A 27,848-nucleotide genomic window follows, 5' to 3' on the forward strand; every position below is an offset into this window, starting at 1 on the left:
TAGTTCATGTATCATTTTAAAGTAAAAGAACATATATGTACTTCAGAATTATTATAAATAAGACAACTATTGGCTAAAAGCCTGAAATAGCCTTTTGCCAAATGGGTTAACCAAGCTTCCTCTAAGACAAAACCTCTGGCATTGTTGTCCCACATGCTTACACTTATTTAAGAACTTTTATTGGGCTCTAACTATGTACCTAACCATATATCCAAATTCTATGGGAGATAAAATTGTAAGCAGAGAAGTCATTATTTCTACCCTTGAGAAACTTGCATTTTGTTGGGGTTAGGTAAGTATTCGAAAGAGCTAAGGTTCAATACTTGAGCAATTCAGAAAAGATGATAGTATCTAGAATCGTCTAGTACATTATAGTTTGCAGATCCTCTTCATACCTTTGTTTCAGCCTCACATTTGTCTTTTGAGATAGTAACTAATATTATGCCCATTTCACAGATGAGGAAAGTGAAGCTTAGAGAGGTCAAATACTCAAGACAGCGAGTATGGGACAGAGGCAGGACACTGAGTAGTTAAGACCTCTGGGGTCAGAGAGGTTGAGCTGTTCATTTTGGCTTCAACTCTCATTAGTTTTGTAAACTTGGGCAAATTCTTTACCCTCCTAAGGCTCAGTCTTCCCATTCATAAGGATAACAATAGTATTCACTTCCTATAGGTGTTGTATTAAGTGAGAAATGTATTGAAGGTGCTTAGCACAGGGTTGGACCACAGGATGAGCTCCATGAATGTAGCCCTTGCTATGACAGAGTGGCAGAGCGAAGGCTGAATCCCCATCTCCAGCCTCTCAGTGCAAGGTCCTGCATATGGTGTGGACTCCAGCATCTTGCTGCTTAGGTTCAAAACATGGTACTGGGGGCGCCTGGGTGGCTCAGTTGGTTAAGCCGCTGCCTTCGGCTCAGGTCATGATCCCGGGGTCCTGGGATCAAGTCCCACATCGGGCTCCTTGGTCAGTGGGGAGCCTGCTTCTCTCTCTGCTCTGCCTGCCACTCAGCCTGCCGCTCTGCCTGCTTGTGCTCTCCCTCTCTCTCTCTCTGACAAATAAATAAATAAAATCTTTAAAAAAAAAAAACAAAAAAAAAAAACAAAACATGGTACTGCCACTTATTTACAAGGGTGACCGTGGGCAAGATCCTTAACTGCTCTGTGTCTCTGTTTCCTTGATTGTGACATAGCATAAACACAGGAGCTGCCTCACAGGCTGATGTGAAGATAAAGTGATTAGTTACATATACTTTGAGCAGTACTTGGCACACAGTGAGCTCCCTAGAGGAATTCACTATAAAGGTTGAAAGATGGAGGTGGGAAGAGTTTAGCTAGGATGGCTCCTTCCAAGCAGTCCCTTGTCACTTACATCCTGATGGGACAAACGCCAGCACATCCTAGTGACTATCCACGTCATGTGACTGGGGGAGGCATTGAGGCATGGTGGCTAGATTTGCAAACCTACCTCCACCATCTCTCTTGCACCTGTCAAAACTACAGGGGCTACTGAGCAACACATGAAAAACCCAACTTGCAATAAAGTAATTTTCCCCCCAAATACATCTGTCCACACCTGAAGGGGGCAAAACACCCTTGAGAATTTGCAATCCCGCATAGAGGGTATGAACCTGTCAGCTTGTTCTGTCAACAGGCTTGATGTCTGAGCATTGTTGTTGTCACAGAGCTGCTTGTTATCTGCCAAGCTTGATTGCTTCCCTCTGAGATGGGAATTGGAAGGTTGTCTAATGGAGAAGAAAGCTTTACCAAGCCCCAGATACAATTAAAAGCCACAGCCCTTGACTTTGTAAAGTGGGAGGTTTGGTCTCCACACTCCCAGCTGCGTTTGACTACGTGGCCCTGAGGCCCCTTCCCCTTTGTGTCATTCCCCCACCTTCACTTTTCCTTCCCTTTCTCCCCTTCCAAGGCTGTCTAATGGGGGGCAGGAGTCAGGTCAGCTTTGTTTGCTACTCAGTAAATAGTTGTCAGATTTACTGTTTGTCTCACATTTATCAGGGGCTTACATACAGGACCTTTTTTAGACCTTAACAACCCCCTGAGTATTTGAATATTGGCCTGCTTGATGAAGGTATTTAAATCCTGCTGTGGGCAAAGAGCTTGCCTGTCTTGCCTGGAAGACATGGAAGTTTTGGGTTGTGTAATAAGGGACTGTTGTTTAATTTTGTTACTTACATTCTGGTCACCTAACAGGGGTCAAAGGTAAGCAAGTTGTGGATTAAATTGAAAAAAGAGGAGAAAACAATCCTAGATCCAGAAATTATACCAGATGAATCTCGGTGTTTTCTCCTAAATGTCATTCAAATATGTTATATTAAAATCTGGGTAATAAGGAGAAACAGATCACTGGCCTTGGGGCCAGACCCATGTGAAATCAAATGCTGGCTCCATACGTGGCCTTGGGCACGTTATCTCATCCATTAGAGAACCTTAATTTCCTGAACTACAAATCAGAAATGATAATAGCTACATTACAAAGTGGTTATAAGGATTAAATAAGCTAACATATGTAAAGCACCTGGTTCAGGTTACCATAATCTAGTTTATATTTCCCTCTCTTTGAATTACAACTCTCTCGAAGGATTATTATTTTTAAGTAATCTCTACACCCCATGTGAGGCTCAAACAAACAACCCTGAGATCAGCTATCACATGTTCCACTGACAGAGCCAGCCAGGAGCCCCTGAATCATACCTCTTTTTAGTGGATATAGAAGGGGACCTCATCTACCACTTGTAGAACCACAAAATGAATGTGATTTTATTATTAAAAAACAACTATTTAAAAAAAAACACAAAAAACACAACTATTTTGCCATGATGTGCCCAGATGGGTAAAAAACAAACAAACAAACAAACAAACTACTTTAAAAATGATAACAAAGGAGACTAGTGAGGGTAAAAAAAAAATGTATTTTTAATGGTGGCATTCTACCATTGAGTAAGAGTGATGTGGGGCTGAAATTACAGCCTTCTCAATTAATTTTTTGGGAAACCATTGCCAAATAGCAAAAAGAAATTAAGGTCAATTAATAAGAGAAGAGTTTTCAGCTTCTTAGAGGAACTCCATTGGTATACAACATAATTGCCAGAAGTGAGGGTACCTTTTGAGTACCATCAATGGCCTCAGGAGATCGAGGCTGGACTTAAAGCAAATTTTAAGGTCATTTTGTTGTGGAGGGTTCTGGTTTCCTGCCTAACTGGTGATACCCAGTTCCCAGGTCTACTATTTAAAAAAAAACAAATGATGCAGAAGTGAGCATCTTCTTGTATTTTTTTTGTGTAAGAAGGGCATGAGCCATTCACTGATAACCTAAGGACCATAAAAAGTCACTTGAGAATATTGCTTTTTCCATAGACTGGCTTTGGGAACAGTTATTTTGAAAACAGCTCTCTCAAAGTTATTCAGTTGTAGGTAAAAGAGTAAGTGAAAATGTCAATTGATGTCCTGGTGGAAACAGAATCAAACTTTAAAACAAAGATATGTTTAATGAGGATTCAAGAACTATTTTTCTTTCCTTAAGAATTACTGTTTATCACTTCCTCTTGGCAACTTCTGCCATGTCAGTTTTAGTAATGACATATGGATAAATTATCAAGTTTCACCCATTAGGTAAATGTGATTTATCCTTTAGTTTTTTTAAACCAAATGGCTTGGTGGTTTCCACAGAGGGAGATGTTTTGCTTGTGTTAAATGACTAATGGCACAATTTGTTTTACATCCCAAAAAAGGAGAGTAATTGACTTGAGAGCTTGTTTGCAAAGGGTTTTTGAAAAAGTATTTCATCTTCTGAGAAAGGGGCCCCTGAAGCACGAATGAAGGTACTAATCAATCCTCCTCTGTTTTGAAAAATTGAAGACTGTTTAAGGAAAAAAAATCAGAATTCAAGGAAGACAGATTTTAGAAAAGATGCTGAGCAGGAAAAACAAAACAAAACAAAACAAAACAAAACAAAACAAAACCTGATGGATTTAAAAGTCTTTTTTCCATAGGCTTTTGAAAGTATAAAAGTGGGTTAAATCAATTTGTGTTATGCAGCAATGTAAAAAAAACATGCTCAATTTTTTTTTCTGTATCAAAATAAAAGCATATTCATCTCTATCTAAAAGGCTCCTGATTTTAAAAAATCTTCTCTTACCATGGCTGATTGGCTGTGGGTATACCTCCTTCTCCTGCATTTGAAACCAGTTCTGTGTCGGCTGAAGTCCTAAGCTACTGAGGAAACGGGGACAGGATGGGAGAAAAAAGAAGGCCCGAAACTGGTGACTTTAGGGACTCCTCTCCAAAGGTTTTTCTCTTTACTTGGTTCATAATCATTAACCTCTTGATAGCCACACTATTGAAAATAATGTGGTTTGTTCTAAAAAAGACTAATGGAGGGGTGCCTGGCTGCCTCAGTCAGTGGAGCATGCCGCTCTTGATTACATGGTTGTGAGTTTGAGCACTCCATTAGGCTTAGAGCCTACTTAAAAAAATTTTTAAAAAGGAAAAAAAAAATTTAAACAGACTAATGGAAGTTGATTTAAGAAGACTGAAATAAACAGCTAAGTTCTAAAAGAAAAAAAAAATCCAGGTTTGTAAAAGATATAATAATTAAACCACCATAAAGATAGCAGAGTATCCTGAACTTAATGGTAGATTATATTTTTAGAATATTTTTTAAGATAGTGAACGCTAATTAAGAAGCATGAGTAGCTTGGGAAAACCTACATATTTTTGAAAAAGTTAATTGGCGGGTGTATTGCTATATAACAAACAACGCTGTATGCTATTGCTGTATAACAAACAACTCCACATTTTAGTAGTTTAAGACAACAACCACTTATTATTTCTCATGAATCTACATGTTGATTGGGTGGTTTTGTTTTTACTCACTGGCCTGACAATTATTAAGTGGCAATGTGCTGGTCTATGATGGCTTCAGCCAGGATGACTGGACTCCACTCCACATAACGTATTCTCAGCAGTCTAGCTGAGGCATGTTTTTTGGCAATCACAGTGGTCCACCAGAAATGTGTACACAGAGGAAGCAGAAATGTGCACACTCTTGTTGCAAGTCTGCGTGTGTATGTGTCTCAGATTTGCTTTTTTCCTATTGACCTAAACAGGTCACATGGCCACAAAATTCAGATTTAAACTGGGCAAGAACAACAGAGTTATAAGGCAGAGAGCATGCATGTAGAGTGGTCACTGACTGGGACATTAAATACCATTAATACAATCAATCTACCACTTGAGGGTAGTAAAAGTGAGTGAAAATTGGTATTGTGGGTAATACCTTAGCAGCTACTAAAGAAGCCATTACTAAAATATGGAATAATCTGAGGTTTCCTGAAGGAGGAAAAGGAAGGGAAGGAAGCCCACTTTCAGGGGAGAAAGCTATATTGTGGTAATGAATAATATTTAATGGAGATATAATAATTTATGTTACCGATTCCCAATTGATAGACATGTAAATTGTTCTACCTTTTCTCTATTTCAATTAATGGTGATCTATCAAGAATCTACATATCAATCTATCTTTATAACATATAAAGATAAATGGTGTATTCACATACACACACACACGCCATATGCAAACATACTTAAGACATATATCCTTAAAATTGGATTTGTTAATTTAAGTAGCTCTATAAGTTATTATGGATATTGTCAAATTGACATCTAAACAGGCCATAGAAATTTATATTCCCACCCATGCACGGTGTAAGAGACTAACTGTTTTCCACAAGTTTACACTGGACATTATCAAACTTCTAAATCTTTGCTGATCTAACAGGTGAGAAATAGTATCTCGTGATTCTTATTAAATGTTTTGGTTGAATGGAGATGAAGCTCCCCTATTTTCACAGATACAGGCCATCTATATTGCTTGTAAATTCTCAGTATGTTTCTTTACCACATTTTTTTTTTTAATTAAGCCTAACTTTTGTGATACTTTGGTTCAACTTTTAAATTTTTTTTTCAAAGATTTTATTTATTTATTTGACAGACGGAGATCACAAGTAGGCAGAGAAACAGGCAGAGAGAGAGGAGGAAGCAGGATCCCTGCTGAGCAGAAAGCCCGGTTCGGGGCTTGATCCCAGGACCCTGGGATCATGACCTGAGCTGAACGCAGAGGCTTTAACCCACTGAGCCACCCAGGTGCCCCTCAACTTTTAATTTTCAATGTGATTTCTTTGAAATTTTGACCTTTATTTACTTTTATACTTTGCACTCTTTCCATACTACTATTTTTCTTTTTTACTCCTAAAAAATAGCTTGTTTTTTTTTCTATGTAAATATCATTATTTTGTTCCTTTTAATTTTTAATTCTCTTGTTCTATAACTAAATATTTGGTTTTAACCTCTCCTTAACCTGCTATAAACTTTCATTCTTGAGTCAAAGCACCACAGGGCAGAATGGAAGCTTCTTTTGTTGTTGCCCTGCGGTAACCCTGATCCTTTTAATAATCTCTCACCCTTTCACCTTCACCTTGGGTACCTCAGAAAACTAAATAGCTACACTTGCCCAGTACAACTCCTATTTTCTTTTGGACAGCTGGTGCTCTTGTTTTACTGAAATGGCGATAGTCTCAATAACTTGCACTGTCCAGAAACTATTTCCAAAAATTACTTCTGAGGAGGAGTAGTACCGGAAAACTTGTGAAGGGGAAGAGAATCTCTGCTATGTACTTACACTTAGCTGTCCTGTTTGGAACATTTCCATAACCATGCAATACTTTTATAAAATACACAAATGAAAAAAACTAGTAAATCTTGTGTTCCTCTATACTTATAGTCAATGGCTATAGGACAAATCGTGTCACTAGCACACCAAAGGTGATATGGGAAGTCAATATTCTGACATTGGGGAGAAATCTCTTGATAGATACACCTGGGATGTAGCATTACAGAATGTCTGTACCCAGGCAGTGGACAGACCCTAAAGTGACCCACAATGATACCTGTTTTCTGGTATTCATGCCTTATAAATACCCCCCCAACCCCCTCTTTGAGTGTGATTGAGACCTAGGACCTACTAATAATCAACAGAATACGGCAAAGGTGATGGGATGTCACTCCCATGATTATGTTACATTAGCTAAGACCCCTTGTTGCTAATTCTTCTCTTTGTCTCCTGCTGGCTTTATAAAAGCCAGTAAACTTTGCCTTTTCCTTCACAGTCCATCCTGCATCCCTGTCCCTGAACCACACGGCCTACGGTTTCAGGTTGCTGCCCTGGCTGCCAGTGACCCCTTTTCTGGCACAGGAGATGTGTCTATGTTGTGTATCTGTTAATTTGGCTTTGCTTTCATAAGAATTTTTATTCTATTTGATCAGCCTTTTCTAGGAGCTGCAGTGAAGTTTTTTCAGGTTTCTCAGTCTACCATATTGCTAAAATTGGATGAATCACAAGTAGATTTTTCTAAAGATCTAATTGGGCCATATTTCCTATCTCTAGGTGCCTTAAAGTTTGGTTTGGTAACAACCACTTAAATGCCTCAAGGAGTCAGAAAGCACTCAGCAGTCACCTTCCTAACTCAGCACCTCTCTGCTCCTGCATTTGACCACAGATCACCAGAACAGACACTGCCTGATGAAGTCCCATTGCTTCCTCCCCTGAGATACAAGTCCATATATGAGCACATGCCTCCAAATACACACATCTTCCTCCCCTATCTAGAGTTTCTGAGGGGACACCCAATAGGCCAGATACCAGGGAGCAACCTGGTATCAGGGAGCAGCCATAAGGAACTACATGTACTTCATTCCCGGAGAATGCAATGTTCTCTTGGATCTTCTCTGAACTTACTATTTCCTTCTTGGGCTATTCTCCTTCCTCCCACCTGGCAAACTCCTATTCATCCCTCAAAACTGAGCTCAGTGATCCTTTCTGCAAAGTTTCTCCTGCCCTTTTATTTGCCTTGCACATCCTTCTATTACTGGATTCATCACACTACACTTTTGCACATAAATGTCTGTCATCCTCACTAAGCTATGAGCTCTTTTTATCTCTAATGCTTGGTACATTGCCTTGCTCATAGCAGGCACACAACAAATGTTTACTGGCTTTAAATTATCAGGGTTTCGGTGTAACATCAAGGAAATGTATTAACCATTGACTCATGGAGTTGGCTCTACTGGCCATCTTACCCCAGCACTTTGAAATTTGGGAAAGTAACAAAGAGGTTTTATCTTCCCAAAGGCATTCAAAGGAGACATTTGGTGGTAATGTAAAATGGTAGAGCCAGGGTCATGCCAACATGCACTGCCCCACCATGTAAACTGTGGAAAACAGCTTGGTGGTTCCTCACAAAGTTAAACAGAATTACCATATTCCACTTCTGGGTATATACCCCAAATAACTGAATGCAGGGACTCAAACAGATACTTGGCACTCATGTTCATAACAGCATTATTCACAACAGCCAAAAGGTAGAAACAAACCAAATGTCCATTGACAGAGGAAGAGATCAGCATAATATACATACAATGGGTTTATGTTGTACATACATACCATGGAATATCATTCAGCCTTTGAAAGGAGGGAAATATCTGATACAGGCAAGAACATGGAAGAATCTTGAAAGCATTATACTGACAGCCAGCCATAGAAGGACACATATTGTATGACTTATATAAAGGACCTAGAATAAGCAAATTCACTGAGACAGAAAGTACAACAGTGGCTGTCAGGGGCTGAGGAGAGGGAGTAATGGAGAATTATTTTCAGAGATCTATCTACTTATTTGAGAGGGAGAGCATGCACCTAAGCATGGGGAGAGGCAAGGGGAGACGGAGAGAATCCTCAAGCAGACTCCCCACTGAGCACAGAGCCTGTCTCGGGGTTCCATCTCAGGACCCTGAGATCATGACCTGAGCCGAAATCAAGAGCCAGCTGCCTAACCAACTGAGCCACAACAGGTGCCCCTGGGGAGTTATTTTTTAATGGGTACAGAGTTTCTGTTTGGGATGATGAAAAAGTTCTGGAAATGGGTAATACTGATGGTCAGTCACACAACATTGTGCATGTGCCTAATGCCTTTGAATTGTACATTTAGAATGGTTAAAGTAGTAAATTTTAAGTTATATATGTTTCACCACAAGAAAAAAAGTAACTTGATCTTCTCTGGGGTGTGGGAAGGATAAAATTTATCTAGAGAATAGGCCCACATCTCAGGGTCTGGCCTCTTGTCCTGGGGAAAGAGTTGACCTCTGCAATGAAAGCCTAATTGTCCTCTGCAAGTCACTTAAAGGAATAAGGAGAAAAAGAAATATTCCCTTGTTGCTTTCTCTAAAATAAATTCAGATTCAAAGAACATTCCCCTGTACTATTTGGAATAGTTCTTAATATTTCCAAATAATAGTACATAGTGACCAAATCAGATTTCTATTTTCTTTTGTTTTGAAGTAGGCTCCACACCCAACATGGGGCTTGAACTTACCACCTGGATATCGAGGGTCAAGCTCTACGGACTGAGCCAGCCATGAGCCCCATGACCAAGTCAGTTTTAATATTAGATCAATCATTTTGCAGGTGGAGACTGGTAAATGTTCTAGTGTAACTGGAAATTTCAGCAAACCAGGCTAAACCTGCCACAGCGATTGGCTTATGCTACATTTCCTGCTCAATCCAGGAAGAAAGGCCCGAGCCTTCTTTACTGACCACTAACTTAAAGACCCAGGTCAGACAGCTCATCACACTTGCCCCTCCAGAATTTCATCAGATAATCATAATGCAAACTGAGGGAGTTGGAAAACGGACTGTCTCTGTCTTCATTCTGATGTGGTAAACACAGACAGTGTGGGACTGCATCACACACTCTTGAGACAGACCTGTATCTGGAAACCTTTTCTAGGCCTGTTGCCGTCGCCATGGCAACTGCTAGAGCTTACTGCCTCTGTCTTGGCCCTTCCTCCAGCACTTGACCCCTGAAGCGTGACTTCTCTTTAGTGCTCTGGAAGCTCAGGTTCATAGACTGTGTTGCAGTCTTTAAATATCATAAGCAGAATTGTGCATTCCTTCTGCTGCTCACAGCAAAGTTGTTATTTGGGGTCTGACGTCCTCTCTCTGCGGGTGCTGCTCAGAGGATCTGAGCTGCTCCCTTCGGGCTGGGTGCTTATGTCACCTGGAGGTGGGGTGGGACCTGCTCCTCTTTCACTGTATGACCCCTACATTGGAGAGAGAACTATAGTCATGGTGGTAAGTAGCAACGAGTTCGACTACTTGCTGCTCTGGTGTCACAGGACAGACAATCTTGTTTGGGGGCTGGATATCAAGGGGTGGTGCCATTATAATCTTTCCGGACAGAAGCAGCAGCCAACACTGAGAAATATCAAGCAACGATTTAGAAAATGTTCCTTTCAACTTCCAATTACATTAACATGATTTTCTAGGCTAGAGGATTAACTAGAATACATAATCTTAACAAATCAATTAAAAATATTTTTAGGCTTTGTTTTAATAGAAGACATTTATAAGTCATTGTGATATGTGACAATTTTCAATGCTAGAGGACTACTGTTCAATAATATTTTGTATAAAGGGAAATGATTTTGTGAAAAATTAGGAATAAATCTTTCTATTTAAAATAACTCCTTTCTGGATGGACCTAGAGGGTTTTATGCTAAGTAAAGTAAGTCAGACAGTGAAAGACTAATGCCGTGTGATTTCACTTATATGTGGAATCTAAAAAACAAATGAACAACATGGAAATAGACTCATAAACACAGGAAACAAACTGGTGGCTGCGGGGAGGGGATGGGAGAAACAGGTGAAAGGGATAAAGAGGTACAAAGTTCCAGTTATAAAATAAATAAGACCATGGGGTGTAAAGTACAGAATAGGGAATATGGTCAATAATATGGTAATAATTTTGTACGGCCATAGATAGTAACTATACTTCGTGAGCATTTTGTAATGTATATAAAAGGTGAATCACTATGTTATTCTTGAAACCAATATAATATTTTATGCCAACTAGTCAACTATACTTTGACTAAACATAAATAAATAAAAGTTTGGAAATGACTTCTTTCTTCAGATTTTAATTATATACTTAATTAAAATTCATAGATGTACTCAAAAGGCACTGGATCTGGGGGGGGTCAGATCTCAATGCAGTAAGAAGAAATCCGTTTTCTGCATAAGGGTTTAGGAATTTATAATTTGTGGACTTTATCACTTTGCTATGCTTCATAATTCTGCACTGCTTATCACAGTGTATTAACGAATATTCATTAAATCCCTGTGAACAAAATCCAGTGAGTTAAAAGACTGATATCATCACTGTCTTACCTACTTTGTCAGAGGAGAAAAATGAAGATGGATTGAGTTTACTCTTTCCTTCCTAGAAGAATTTGGCCAGAATAATAATTCACTTGCCTACTGCTGGCTGGAAAATGTGTGGGGAGGTGAAAAAGAGGCTGGAGGGGAAGAAGAAAGCATCTATATTTTAAGCATGTGTTCCACACACTGGCGATTTGAAGGCAAGGCTCCTGGCTTTGTCTTGATTTTAGATCATGTTGCTTCTGCGGGTGACTGTGTAAATGAATTCCTCATCTTTAACACATCCCAGCTCACGTGCCTCTTCTGTTTTCTTCACACTACATTGCAGATCTGCTTGTTTGTGTTCTCTCAGTCTCTCTGAGGCATTCCCCTCAGATGGCTTAACACCAGTGAGTCCTTCCATTAAAATGGTGGAGGGTGCAGCCTGGAAGCTGATATCAGGCCTCAGGGAAACTGGCAGCAGGGAGAAACTGTGACCACATGGTTCCCAGCACAGTGGTTACTTCACCTACTACACAATGGACCTGCTGTTAGGTGACCCCTGGGAGAGAAGGCCAATACCTGACAAAGCAGTTGCCAGCATGAACTATCAGTTTATCAAACCCTCTAAGGTCACCATCACCCTCCCTGGAGTCATCTTTTTGTTGTTGCTGATGAACAAGAAGCCTTCACTAAAAACTTGGTTACATTCTGTATTTGAGTAGAATAGCTCTCTTGAAACCAAAGTTCAATTTTACACTTTTCTTATAAGATTCATTTACCTAGAAAGGATATGTGCTGATGCATATTTATGTGTGGTGGGAAAAATTTACTATTTTGAGACTTTATGGAAAATTAAAGAGGCACAGGAAAAAGAAGGAAGAGATATCTCTTTTGAGAGAGTGGAGAGATGGAAGTCAGGCCTGTCAGAGATGGCAGGTGACTTTAGAAAGAGTGATTTCTGAAATATACACTACACATAACAAAAAGTCACATGGTTCAAAATTAAAAAATCGAAATCTCCCTCCCACCCCACCCCCAGTTCATTCAGACCAACTTTCCCACTTTCCTTGCCCTAGTAATAACTGTTATTATTTTTTGGGAGGTTTCTAGAATTTCTCTGTGCACATACAAGCAAAGGTGAATAAATCTATGTATTTATTTGTTCATTCAACAAATTATCAACACTTTAGGCAAAAAACAAACATGGATTCCTGTCCCCAAAAGATTACATTCTAGCTGGAAGAGACAAACAATAATCAATGGACATAATAAGTTTGAAAACAACATATCTTATTAAGTTAATGGGGTTAAGAAAGAATAAAACATTAAGGAAGAGGAATCAATATAGGGAGGGAAGTGGGTTGCTATTTTCAAAACGGTAGTCAGAGTGGCCCTCCATGAGGAGGTGATAATTAAGAATTTGAAAAATCCTCATGGGGAGAGAAGGGTTCAATCCCATTTATGAGAAAAATGATTTCACCTGTTTCCTGTGGGTACAGAGGTGAGTGGCATTCATTCTCAATTACATAGCAGTGGCCAGCACTTGACATCACAGAAGTGGATACACACATTTCCCCCCAAGCAATTCTCCTCCAGAAAACCACCTCTCTTTCTTGGTATCTAACTAGCATCAGTAAGGGGGACTCACGTACTTTACGTTGCTGATGTACAACTTTGGTCCTCTAGGAAGAACCCAGAAGGAACTGCTGCATTTCAGCTGCGGTGACCACATCTATGAGGCAGAGAGGCAAAAGAGGAGCAGTTCAGTTCCTTTCCCTCCCACAATGGCCCACAGTGCGTGCAGAGCGTAATACAAAGTCCTCTCGTTTCCGGAGCACTTATCACCCATTGGGCACACTGTTAAAGCACATTATCTCACTGGACCTTCCTAACAATGTTCAGTTGTTGTGGGGTAGGTATTTCCATTCTGTTTTTACAGGTTACTTTTGTTAATTTTAGACATAAAAATTGTGGACTCAGGCTATGGAAACCCTGAAGCCTGAGGTTCTGGAGTGGAATAGACTCACGGTAGTCCTTGCTTTGCAAAATAAATAGCAGGCAGGTGAGCCATTGTCCTTCAGTCCTTCAAGTTTAGAACAGCTTGGTAGTGGCTTTGGGTAGTCTAGGTAAATATGTTTGTTATCTCCCAGAAGGCCATTCTCTGATTATTTACAGAATGCAAGGTACTTGGCATTTGGCTCAATATTTTCCCCCTTCTCTTATAAAATACCATATCAAACCCACTCCTGTGAGGCCAACAAATGTTCTCCTTGGTTGTCATATCTCTAAGCCTACCTGTAGATTGCTGGGCACTTTTTAAAATTAATTACAGGGTTCCCACATGGAACTCACAGAGTCATCCTTTTATTATTATGATAAAATTGTAGAGTTGTCATTTGGAAGTTAACAGTTTTAACAACATACAATCTCTACAACACACACACAGCTTCCACAACACTCTTTGTTAGGTTTTTAAGTTCCTTAACACATAGTCCTAACATAGTTGGCAACTATGTTGCCAACATAGTTTATAGGTGAAGAAACAGGTTTTTAGTAAAGTAGATCCTATTTACAATAATGTTGACATTAAAATTATATCTCCGTTATTCCTCTCTCTACCTAAATTCTAAGTACTCATTAGAGGTCAGACATAAAACATCTTTATGGGATAAAACCCATTCCCAGGCCAATGCCAGGTGTCTTATCTGAGTTGTTGAAGCTAGACTGTCAATTCTATAATTGAGACATCAGTATTTGGTCCTTCAAAACTGTGGTCATTTTAATTTTCTGCTGTCATTCTCTTTGAGTCTTAGAAATCAAGATTTAAAATAAATTTAGTTTGTAACCCAGGTAAAGAGTTGATCCAGATACTTCTTTCTGTCGTTGAAGATTTATTTTAGTTATCAAAATGTCAACCTTGGAAGTATTCCATTTTGTAGAAATGAAACTGAGAATCTTCTCAGTTAGGATACTTTTATGTGTGACTGATTTGCCAATCAAATGCACGTGTGATTTCAAAACATAACAGTAAGAGATCTATTTATTTAATATTTCTCAGTTTGCCCCATAGTCATTGTTCATTGTAAGATGCTTCAACCATAAGTAATGCTCATATAGGAAAAATTAGGGGGTAGGACGGAGAGAAAAAATGAGTTTCTGGCATTCCGGTATGTTTTCAAAATTACTTGGAAGTAATACTGAGAAATATTCCCTAAGTTGTTGCCGGCTTTCAGCCTGCATTTTGTAGCGAACTCTAATTTCATGTCCAAAGACACCTCCCTACAGGAGGAAAACACACAAATCCTAAGTATAGATCTCGATGACACTAGCTGCCAAATGGTCCTATCCTGTAATGCAGAAAACAACGGAAGTCACGTGGGGCTGGATGCAAAGGCAAAAAATGTCCTGTCTTACTAGCGTCATCATTGTTACAATCATTGAGACTCAGTTTAGGAAAACTGCTTTCTCTTGGCCTTAGGTGTGTCTTTGGTCACTGACACATGGTAGATGTTTGTTAACCACTTTTTGAATGAATGAAGGAGAGGTCTATGTTTCTGACTGAAATGTGGAAAGAGGGGAGCCTGGGTGGTGTAGTGGGTTAAAGCCTCTGTCTTTGGCTCTGTGGTGGTCCCGGGGCCCTGGGATCGAGCCCCGCGTCGGGCTCTCTGCTTAGCGGGGAGCCTGCTTGCTCCTCTCTCTCTCTCTCTGCCTGCTTGTGATCTCTTTCTGTCAGATAAATAAATAAAAATCTTAAAAAAAAAAAAAAGAAATGTGGAAAGAGCTGGAGGATCTTGAAGCATTTAAGAGCTGTTCCACGAGGCAGCATTGCCGCACGCATGCTAAAGAGACTCTTTCAGAGTTCATCCTCCCCCAAGTTGTTTCCTGCATGAGTCATTCGAAAGTTCTCCTAGACACAGTGGGGCTCCCAAATGCCCGTGATGTAAAGCCTCTGCAATGTGTGAACGTGTAGGAAGTGTTTTTAAGATTTTCTTTCCCAATCATCTTGCTTTTCGGCAGATGACACAATTGAGGTACAATATGTAGGTGGACATTTTCTAAATTATAAAATAAAGGAGGCTAGTGGGTGACTGCAGAGGCAACGACATTAACAAAGTAGAGAAGGTAAGGTCTGAGAGTCAGAAAAAGCAAGAATCCTTTCACAATTAATAAAGAACCATGAAACATGATACTAATAGAAAGGATAAAGCAACCACAAACATACACCCAGCATGCTGCAAGAAGTGCTAGAAAGGCAAAGATCATTTTATTTTTGAACCCAAGCTTTTATTTTGGTTGCTCTTCCACTAACCCAACTTCCATTTTCAGATTCCCCCGCCCCCACACGGCTATATACAAAAGTATAACGTGAGCATATGTGATTTATAAAATAAAATTAGACCACAAAGTACCTTCTAAATATAAAATGAAAATTGGACAAGGTCCTCTTTGCAGAGCATTCCATATGGTGACGTTGGGTAGTTCAATCCCAAGTCACGGATCCAGGGTACACGCCACTGTGAAATTAGCAGCAGTGGTGTTTCAATCTTCAGCCTTGAAGATGACATCAACATGACCAGCTCATTCCTTCCCTGTAAAAAAGACCAAGAGGAGAAGTCAGGCTGACACCAGCAGATTGTATGAGCATGGAGTTAGCATGCAGAAGTGAGACCAGTGGATTAGTGGATGGTATTCTACAGGGGGGCAGGGTGTGTGGCCAACATAGATGACTGTGGGGTCCAGGCAGGTAAGAGAACTGAGTGAAAGTGACTGATTGGGGAGTGAAGGTGACAGTTTTACTCAGTTCTAGCTGATTTTTTCCACATGAGATTGTGGGCTTTTTCAAGAAAAGCCATAAATGGAGAATCTTGCACAAAATCTTAAAAAAAAGTTTCTAGTTAGTTTGAATATTAAAAGAAAACAGGTCCAGACAAATCTGTGACCTCTGCCTTGAGTTTCCATTGCCTGAGGCCTCGAGTAACTGAGTCACTAGTTAGGGTTCTCTGTCCTCTGAACGGTGTTTAGACTCACTGTTCTAAACGGTGTTTAGACTCAGCCAAAACTTACCTTAGTGACACTCGCTTTTCTATATTTCTGTGACCCCTCCCACACACTTTTGGATGAACACATTCTCTAGGTATCATAATATATTCATTTTTCATAGCTCAGTCTTGCTGACCTGACAGCTGCTTGGTTTCAAAGCAGATTTGCACTGTCAGCTCCGATCACTATATATTGATTGTGTGTTTTAGCACTCAAGTCAATCTTTTATTTCCTGTATTTGCAAGTTCCAAGGAGACAGAGCATTGTATCTTGAAGAACTGACAACACTGCTCTATAAAACACATGTCATTTTGTCAAAGTCATACTTTCTTTTTAGTCCTGCCCATCTGACCTGGGACAAACTATTTTTTTCTACGGCTTGATAGAAACAATGATTTCCCTGGTGGCTTGTTTAAAATAGAAGCTGTCAAATGGACCATCTGTATGATATCTGTATTAGAGTTCTGTAAAGAGAGAGTAATATTTGAGAACTGTTTAGGATGAAACAAACTGCAGAAATGATTATTAATTTTTTTTGTCTAATCACAGCTGGCTCATTAGATATGTTATTTTTAAAATCAGCAGCACGGTCATAGGAGCATTTTCTTCTCAATTTGCTGCACCAGTAGGCATATGGTGCTGATGCCTGCATAATAAAATTGAGGCAGCGAGGCCTTAAAAAACAACCCATATTATTATGTTTTCCTTTGGGTGCTAACTTGAGATTGAGCAGCTGTTCAACAAGTGTGGGAGGTGTTTCAAAGACAGATTTTGGGTCTGCGCCTGAAACTCCACAGAATATGGAAGGTTCTGTCCTCTAAGGTGCACCAATCTGGACATCGGCTCCCAGACGGTACATTCACTGCATTTTAGTCTGTGCTTCATAGTCTCCAGACCTCTAGAGAGGAGTTAATACGTGTTTTATTTTGCCAGTCTGGTCTGAAAGAAGCATTGGGATATTCCGTATTCACCTGGCTGTGAAGTTTTGGTTTTACTTAAATAATCATCCCATGAAGACAGAATTTTCACGACAGTTCATTAAAAAGAAAGGAAGCTGCTCCTGCAATTGACATACAGCTCTTATGTGTCCGTGTCTCATTTGCTTATGAACAACTCATCCAAATCATGACAATGAAAGAATTTTTTGTTACGGAAAACTTCAAATATGCACTAAAGTTGAGGGAATGGGGATGTGTGGGTGGCTCAGTTGGTTAAGCATCTCCCTTTGGCTCAGGTCATGATCCCACGGTCCTGGGATCAAGCCCTACACTGGGCTCCCTGCTCAGTGGGGAGTCTGCTTATCCCTCTCCCTCTGCCCCTCCCCCTGCTCACACTTGCTCTCTCTCAAATAAATAAAATAAAATCTTTAAAATAATTAATCTATTTTAAAAAGTTGAGGGAATAATATAATGAACCCCCATGTACTCTGAAACCAGTCTCCCCAATTAGCAACATTTGCCAATTTGTTTCATTTATACCCCTACCTGCCATTTCTATCCTCAATGGAGTAAAAATCTCAAACATTATCTAAAATATTCCAGTGTGTATCTTTAAATAATAAAGACTCTTTTTCTAAAACACACAGTAGTATTATCACATCTATAATTAAACAATAATCCCAAATGTTATCAAAGATCTAGTCAATGTTCTAATTTTCCTGATTATCTCATAAATATTTTATAATTGGCTTGTTCAAATCAGGATCCAAACAAGGGTTACATATTGTACTTGTTGTTGTGTCTCCTAAGTATCTTTCTCTTTTAAAACATGTGCTATTTTTGGAATGTAAAATAAAGATATAGAAAACTACACGAAGTGAATATATGGCAATGAATTTTTATAAATGTGAACACCCTTGTAACTACAACCCAGGTAAAAATGTACAACTTTGCCTTCCACTGCAGGAGCTCCTTTCCATGAGATTCATCCCAATGATGAACACTGTCTTCCCCCATTACTTTTATAGTAATTGCTGCTTTGCAAATAGTTTCACCCCCCAGTTGTGATAAAATGTTCTAGACATTATAATTTAGATTTGCCCATTAAAAAAAAAAAAAGATGTCTTTTAAGTTTTAACCTAATCATTTCTGTATTTTTCTTACTTTCTGTTTGGGTCCTTTGACTGGCAGAATCTCCCACAGACTGAAATTTGCTGATTATAAACTCAAGGTATAATTCAACATGTTCCTCTGTCCTCTCTGTTTCCTGCTAACTGGCAGCTGGATCCAGGGACTGGATCAGTCTCACGTTTGATCCTTTAGGCAAGAGCATACGAGGTGTCGGGCAGTTCTGTAGGAAGCACATCTGATTGTCTCCCCCCTCAGAGTGATGTTAACAGCCACTGAGGATTACTGTCTATATCTAGTAGTTAATTTTGTTTACAAAATGGACATATTCTAATTTTAATAATTTCTATTTCATTTATTAAATACTATTAATAAAGAGATACTTCCCCTAATCTCTTATTTGGCTACCCAGTGGTATAGTTCATATAGGAAAGCACGATAGATCCTTGATTCTTTGCTTTTATTTATTTATTTAAAAGATTTATTTATTTATTTTAGAGAGAGACAGAGAGAGTGAGTGAAACAGAGTGAGAGAATCTCAAGCAGACTCCCCTCTGAGCATGGAGCCTGTTGGGGGCATAATCTCAGGACCCATGAGATCATGACCTGAGCTGAAATGACAAGTCAGATGCTCGACAGACTGAGCCACCCAGCTGCCCCTCTTTGTTTTTACTTAAATAATTTTTCAAGATAATGGACTGACTCCAATCACATTCTGAAGGTGATCAATTCTTTATATATATGTATATATTTATATACATATATATATATGTATACACATATTATGTAAGCACACACACATATATACATATCATTATGACCTCATAGATTTAAACACATTTAATTAGTTTCAATCCATCAAAATTACTATTATCATGATTGAAGCTCCACTTGCCCCATCTTTGACCAGTGAAAACTTTATGCTGTCTTCTGAATTTTTCTGAGGTGACCCTAGCAGTCTGATAATTTCTTTGGTATTGGGTAAACAAGATATTCCAGGCTTATCTTGTCATTTTCTGTCACAGACTTGGATCAGCCATTTTTGTCCAGAGACTCCAGTTTCTTCTAGTGAAAAATATTATTTCAAGATCACAATTTAGGCACTAGAGATGCTCATTGTTACTAGGTTGGTCATTATTTCTATTTTCTGTCTCTGTCTCTATTTCTATTTACATGTGTATAGAACTTCAACATGCTACATATGATACATAAAAATATTCTATTAATCACTTAAAATAAGTTACAGGGACACCTGGGTAGCTCAGTTGGTTAATCATTTGTCTTCAGATTAGGTCATGATCTCAGGATTCAGATTAGGTCATAATCTCAGGATCTCAGTGAGGAGTCTGCTTCTCCCTCACCCTCTGCTCCTCCCCTGGCTTATGATCTCTCACTTTCTCTCTCAAATTAATAAATAAAATCTTAAAAAATAAGTTGTAAATATAATACACTCCACTCCACATGACATTCTCAGTGACATTCCACCCATTATCATTTACAAAAATTTAACATTGATTTGACAATATCACCTAACATACAGTCCATATTTAAGTTTCCACTTACCCCCCAATGGCATTTATATTATATTTTAAAAATCCAAGATGAAATCCAGATTTATGCGTGCTGTATGACTGTTAGGTCTCTTTAGTCCTCTTTAACGTAGAACAGCTTCCCTCCACCTTTTCTTTTTCCTTTCCTGACACTGACATTTTGAAGTCTGAGCTGTTGTCTTGTAGAATGCACCATAATTCTGTGTTGGCCCTATGATTAGATTCAAGTTAAACATTTTGGCAAGAATACTACACAGATGATACTGTATAGTTTCTTTTGTAGCTTATGAGAAAGAGGTGTAGAATGTCAGTTGTTCTGTTATTAATGAGAAATTTTGATAACTTGGTTAAAGTGTGTCTGTGAGATATCTTCATTGTAAATATCTCCCCCCCCTTTTAAATTAAAAGAGTCTGTAGGGTGATAATTCGAATAACATAACTATCTTCTTCTCCAACAAACTTCCACTGAATGGTTTTAGCATCCTCTGTTTATCCTTGCTTGAATCAATTTTTAAAAAGGGTTGCAAAATGGTGATTTCTCACTAAACCATTTCTTCTATACTTACTATTCTCTGCTATATATATTATTTTTCAATAAAGGAAATCTTTTCTTCTTTTCTCTTTTTCTATCCCTCTCTCTCTCTCAGTTCCACTATGGGAGTTATGGATATTTAAGTTTATATTATTCAGTGTGGCCAATGGCAGCACCTTTGAGCTAGCTCCTTCAAAATGTTTGGTCCACTCTAACTTTCTTGTTACAATCAGAAGAACACTTTGTAATATATATAGAAATGCACAATGTAATACATCATCTATCAATATCGGGCACAATGACCAGTATCCTATTGAAATGAACCAAACTTGCAACACTCCTGAACGATGTCCATTCTTAGTGGGAGTCAAGCCAGTGAAGAGCATTTTCATCTTCTCAAACTCAAACTCTGTACCCATTAAACACTAAATCCTCATTCTCTTCTCCCCCACTCCCTGGTAACTACCACTCCACTTCTGTTTCTATGAATTTGACTACTTTAGATACTTCAATAAATGGAATCATATAATATTTATGTTTTTTAGTTTTTAACAGTTAACAATCCTATTTTATTATTTAAAAATATTTTGTTGTAAAAGGGAAAAGATGCAAGGCAGTAAAAAAGATGGACAGCATCACCAAATTTATTAGTTTTCAAGTTATCAGAAAGACAAACAAATCACTGACAACATGGGAAATGAGGCGAGGCCTTTTTTTTTTCCTGTTTGCTGTCAGAAATTAAACTAAAAATTGTGTCTTTGAGTAAAAACAAAACAAAAAAATGGGGAGAAAAAATTTCCCCACTTTCTCATATTCTATATATTTTTTTCCTTAAACTATCAACTTACTTACTTGATTGTCTCTGTAATTTAAAGAGGCATGAGATGCTTATAGTGGATTCCAGGGGGAAAAGGAGGGACTCCAAGTCTTGAGGAGGGAGGTGGTGGGGATGGAATTGGGAGTGGTGGCAGATGCAACAGGTGAAGGGCTGAAGAAGGGCAACTGAAGCGGGCAGCACACATGGGGCCTATCTCCCAGGTAGATGAGGGTACAAGGTTCTGAAAGTGTGGTCCTACCAACAGCAGAATCACTAGAATCTCAGGAGTGGTTCCATGGAGATATCCCCCCTCTTGAGACTCAGACACACATTTCTGACACTATGCCTCAAACTGTGACAGGCTCTACCACGTGGCTGGTCCCACATCCACTTTTTCCTCTGTTAAGAACTTTTCCTGGGAGAAGTCAGTAATTTGTGAACAGAGTTTTCCGAAGCTTTTACCACCACAGCATACCCATTTGGATTGGCCATTTGCTCCATTCTCTGCAAATTTCAACTCTACCACATCATAGATTCCTAGCAAGTGAATGACTTGGATCTGTTGCTGTTCTGTGGTCCACCAGGAGAAGTTGCGCACATAGTTCATCTCTTTCGTAGGCCACTATAGGTATGCAGAATTGCGGGCGTGTTGTTGCTGGGCTTGGAGATGGCTCCTGGCAAACAGGAGGAGGTGACTCTGTGTTGCTGCTCCTGTCATCTGAGGGCTGTGAGTTGGCCATAAACACATCATCATTTGGTCAAATCTGATCCATATTGCTGAATTCCAGGTTCTGACTGAACTCTGTGTCAGTTATATATCAATCGAGTTCCCTCCTTCTGAAATGGCTCCAGAAGGAAGATTGAGAACACAGAGAGTGGCTTATTTCACTTAGCATAATGTTCTCAAGGTTCACGCACATGGTAGCATGAAAAAGGATTTCCTTCTTTTTTTGAGGCTAATATCCCATTGTATGTATATACATGTGTTTACCCATTCATTAGTCAATGGACATGTGGATTGCTTTCACCTCTTGGCTCTTATGAATGGCACTGCTATGAATATAGTTGTGCAGATATTTCTTCAAGACCCTGATTTCAGTTCTTTGGCTACATACCCAGAAGTGGGATTGCTAGAGCTTTCCTTCTTAAGGCTGAATAATATTCCATTGTATGTGTACACCACATTTTTTCATCCATTAATCTCTCCATGGACATTTGGGCTATTTCCATGTTTTGGCTATTGTGAATAATGGTACCATGAACGTGGATATACAGATCTGTTTCTGGGTTCCTTCTTGATGAATGCCTGTGGCTCCCCCTATTCATTTGTTCATTATTCATTTATTCATTCATTATGCCTACCATGTGCCAGGAACAGTTTTAGGCATCAGAATACTCAGTGATCAAATCAGACAAAAGCACCTGCCCTACTAGAGCTTAAATTTCAAGGAGGGAAGGCATTCCATAAAAAAGAAATATAATAAATAATGTATTAAGTGAGATTATGATACATGCCTTGGGGAAAAATAGGGCAGAGTTAGAGTGATAAGATGAGATGGATGGGTTGCAATTTTAAATGGGATGCTCCAGATAGGCCTCACTGAGAAGTGACATTTGGGCAGGAACTTGACAGAACTTAGGGAGGAAAGCCCAGAAAATAAGTTCTTTCCAGCCGTCGGGGAGAAATGATAAGAGCATCAATTTAAGTGATTTCTTAACCAAAATTAGAATGTGTAAAGAATTGAGTTTTTAGGATTATGTCAGTGGTAATCTTTTCTCTGGTGGACATCATTTAGTGCAATTATATACAGAATACAGCTTGTGGCAGAGACATTTCTCTGTATTCACTGGACTCTTTCACTTCCCTCCTGGGCTCACAGGAAGACTACTTTTCCCAAACCCATGTCTAGGTGGGACCATGTGACTAGTGCTGGGTAAAAGAATGTAGATAGAAATCATGTAGGCCATCAGGTCTCCACCTCCCAAGTGGTCTTCCACCCTCACTCATCATTCTCTGTCTCTCTCTCCCTCTGCACTTGGGCTGGATGGAGGCAGAAGATCTAGTGGAGGACTTCAAGGCTCAGGGAACAGTGGAGCCACAGTATGAAAGAAGCTGGGACCTCTGAGTCCCTGCCAACTTGATGGCATTATGAAATGAGCAAGAATTAAACCTTTGGTGTGGGTGTAAGCCATTGAGATTTGGGGTGGTCTGCTAGAGCAATTAGCCAATCTTAACACATATCCTATCCTAACATAGAGCTGCAGCCAGCTGGAAGCTATTTCTTTTCCAGTTATGTGTAAAGCAAACATCCCTACGTTGAGTCCCAGGTAGACAGCTCCTTGGACAGATGGTGTTGCTGCTTTTCTTACACAACTTTCTGCTGCTCCCACCTGAGGTTTGCTGGGGGTGAGAGAACAAGGTCTTCCATACCTTGAATAAGACTCTAGATTCACAGGCTTAGGATGCTATGAATGCTTTGCCCCTCTGTGCAGGACTTCCCACGCACGGCACCATGAAAGGTGCTTCCGCCAATGGCAGGTCCTTCTGGGTAAACTATATTCAAAATAATCTTAAATACAGACTCCTAGCTTCCCGACTTTATTAGTGTACCTCAAAAGTAAAGCATTGCCTGGTATCTTTCCAGGCACTGCCTGTTCTTTTTCATCCCACTCAGTTGGAACAATCACTGTCCCCTCTTTCTAGTTTATTCTAAACTGTCTGAGCTATGTCTTTCAGGCGATCTTTGAGCATTTTGTTTGTTTGTTTGGTCCCTGGGAAAGTAAAACACTTCTTTCCATGGGTCTTAGCTTTAAACCACTGGCATACATTCTTTTGACTAAAGAAGTTATTTTAATTAATTTTATATATATATATGTATATACATATATATATATATTTATTTATTTGACAGAGAGAGAGAGAGAGAGGTCACAAGTAGGCAGAGAGGCAGGCAGAGAGAGGGGGGGAAGCAGGCTCCCTGCTGAGCAGAGAGCCCGATGCGGGGCTCAATCCCAGGACCCTGGGATCATGACCTGAGCCAAAGGCAGAGGCTTTAACCCACTCTGCCACCCAGGTGCCCCTATTTTAATGAATTTTATATCTATTCTTGGTTTGATGGTTTTGGGGAATGGGTTGATTATCCAAGGGTCTAAAATGTCTGTTGGTTTTCCTGAGTTCCCTCTAGTTCATTAATATCTTGTCACAGCCCATTGGAGCACCCTGAGCCACACCCCTGGCCTGCCTGATTTCAGTAGTCATATGAACAATTCCATGCATATGGACAACATCCTACCTCAAGTGTATGCATGGTATCTCTCTACTTTTCTTAATGCTTTCTCAGAAGCTGTGGAAATTTGCTCAAATGATATGTCAGTTTAGAGGAACCTAAGGCAAGACAGTTGGAAATGGAAGTGCTAGAGAAAGACCCTCAGGACAGGACACTGAAACTCGTGAGATGAAAGCAAGGACCCTAGTGTCAGTGGTGTGTGGCATGGAGAGAACCTCTGGTGAGCTCATCCTCATAACTGCTAAGAATCTCACTAGCGGAGAGCTGGCATGAGGTTTAGGTAGAAGGGGGAAGCACTGACTTCCACAGTAGCTCTAGTAGTTATGAGGGTAAGTATGAAGATTGAGAGTTGGCCGACTTTTATTATCTGCTTCAAAAACCTGGAAGAAAGAGATGGTCTATCAATTCAGGGCATGCTGTGAAGCCCAGAAAGTGTTCTTGGTAGCATTATTGAACTGCTTCTCTTCAACTGGTGGGTGACAGATGTGCTAGTAAGGAGACTGCTTGTCATTGACAGGTTTCCTTTTGGTAATATCAGAGGTCTCATAAGGAAGGAGTAGATGCTGAGACATATTTCATGGATGTGCCTGAGAATTCTGAAGCCCTAGATTCTTCAGAGTGGGAAGAAACATTCCCCTCCATCTTGCTAGAGAAGAGCAGGCCCCCCCGCCACCCTTTGCCAACAGATGACATGAAGCCTTCACCTGAGGTGGAAGTAAGATGACACCCATCCTTTCCAGGTCTACCCACACCTTTCACCATTGCCATCAGATGAATAATTAGGGTCAGCTCTTGGCATAGCCCAAGCAGTGCCTGTTGCAGAAGCAGAGAGCACACTCCTGGAAGAACTGCAGGATCTTACCAGTATGTCCTGGTAGGAACCTAGAGATGTGTGTGGGAGTAGACCTTGAGGGCGCTCAATCAAGGGAGTGGGACATAAAGTTCTGTATGGAAGCAATTACTGACCTGGAAGCACCTTCCCATGATGCAGGATTAAACTTCCTGGTAAGGACCCTTAATAGGTTGCTAGCTGGATTCTTTGATGGTTGGACATGATAATAGCTTACAATAAGGAAGAGATGTTGCAACTGCCTAGACAAAGTATGGAGAGAAGAGTCAGAAAGGCCATGTTCAAACTGGTTTACTAAAGGACACCAGAGAACCTACCAGTGACTGTGTTGCCCAGGAAGAGGGACCCTTTGCTAATACAAGATGGAACACGCTAATGAGAGTGGCAGTGACCATATTAAGTCAATGGTGGCCATGCTCCACAGGCTTCAGACCATGGCCCTCCACCTCAGGCACGCACTAGGGGATCAATCTGCATTTTGCTTTAGCACTTCCTCCTAAGTCTTTTTGATCCAAATAGATCTGATCCAGAAGTGTGGGGGTAATTAACGCATTAGAAGACAAATTTCACTGAATGAAGAAGTTAGCGAGTCAATCCCCAGTCTCCTTGTCCTTCAGTGGGATAATTCTGAGAAACATTCTCCACAGCTCCTCTGACAGTCTGTTGTGGGACTGAGACCCTGATGTCCATAGCAGTAAGAAGTCTCCTGTTCTGGCCTCTTTTTCACTCAGGAAGTCACCATGCATTATTACTTCTCCTGTTCTGTCTCTCTGTCTCAGCAGCTTCACTCCTGCTCCCTGCAATCACCTCCCAATTCAACTACCACACCCCAGTTCTTATTTCACACTGCTTTTAGGGAAGCTCAAACTAAGGCTCTTCTGTGCTAGAATTTCAAGTTCCTAAAATTAATGTCTGGGAAGCATAGGATGCTGGGCACCAATTAGCCTATTAAAATATCCTCATTTGGAAAACATATCCTAGCTTAGCATTAGCTGGTTCTTGGTAATATTGGCATTCTCAAAATGGTAGTACATTTCACTCTCTCTACCTTAAGTTCATTTAGGGGGTAGGCGATATTTTTCTTAACATTTCCCAAGCCCCACAGAGATTTCTTGATTGCAAAGCTGAGACAATATAGGGAAAGCCAGAGGGACTTAAACTCCTGTAAATTTGCTAGTCTGAGGCAAGGGTTAAAATTTCCATAGGCTTGGGCTGCCTGGGTGGCTCAGTGGGTTAAGCCTCTGCCTTCAGCTCAGGTCATGATCTCAGGGTCCTGGGATCGAGTCCTGCATCCGGCTCTCTGCTAGGCAGGGAGCCTGCTTCCTCCTCTCTCTCTCTCTCTCTACTTGTGATCTCTCTCTGTCAAATAAATAAAATCTTTAAAAAAAAATTTCCATAGGCTTAGGGACAAATACCTCCTTCTGAGAAAGAAAACAAATGACAGGTAACAGCCACCAGGGAGTAATGGTTGTCTGGGCAAAATAAGAAGTAACAATTCCAAGCCGGCTTGCACAAGTATTTCTATTTTCCAGGAGCCCTAAAGAACATCAACCACAAAGAAAGGCATCCTGCGACTGTCTTGTGTCCACTAAAAAGTAACAGCTACAAGATAATAACCGTGGGACTGTAGAACGCTTCCCTACTCACAGCCCCTCACCCTTTGGAAAAGTGCCTTTATAAGCCTTGCAAGCTCCCCCTTTAGGGAGTGACATTTCCTCTCTCATTGGCTTTCTCGTATATAAGCTATCTCTAAAACCCCCACCTGCTTTCTTTGTATCATGGTCAGTGTTCATTTCTATGACATTGAGACTCAAGAACCTGGTCTTGGGGGTCCAGTAACAAAGCTAGATAAAACTCACAATATGAGTGAGCACTGTATTTCATACAGAGCAGCTGTTATTAAAAGCTGGAACCACTGTATTTCATACAGAGCAGCTGTTATTAAAAGCAATAAGGGGATCTCATTAGGTCCAGTGCAATTGAAAGTGATTGCATTTTTTCAGGTAAGCACTTCAGTGTGTCCACTCCCTGAGCCGTAGTTCTCCATGCTAACTCCCATCACTTATCTGCACTGCTGTTTGCTAAGACCCGCTTCACCTGAATTATTATCATCCGTTGGAGTTTATATCTGACTTACTTTTGATCTGTACAACATCTGATGTCTCTGTTTCCACCTATATCAGGAAAAGAATCTTTCCTGATTTACATCTCAGATCTTGAAATATTCTCTCTGGTAGACCTAAGCCTTACAACTTCATTGAAAGCTTCCAGAATCTCATTTCATCCTCAGTATCTTCTCTCTTAGGAATACAATATCTCACTGGTTTCAGCGTCTCCAAACTCAGAACTCTTTTTTTTTTTTTTTAAATCTGAGGTTTTTTTTTTTTTAAAAGATTTTATTTATTTGTTAGAGAGAGAGAGAGAGAGAGAGAGAGAG

General features: G+C 39.9%; 1 pseudogene; it reads right to left on the reverse strand.

Moving 5' to 3' along the window:
* Window positions 1-21,326: 21,326 nt before the first annotated feature.
* Window positions 21,327-27,848, reverse strand: part of LOC111139851 — a 10,006-nt pseudogene continuing 3,484 nt past the window's right edge.

Source organism: Enhydra lutris, unplaced genomic scaffold (genome assembly GCF_002288905.1).
Source record: "Enhydra lutris kenyoni isolate GAN:26980312 unplaced genomic scaffold, ASM228890v2 scaffoldscaffold4, whole genome shotgun sequence".
Lineage (NCBI taxonomy): Eukaryota > Metazoa > Chordata > Mammalia > Carnivora > Mustelidae > Enhydra > Enhydra lutris.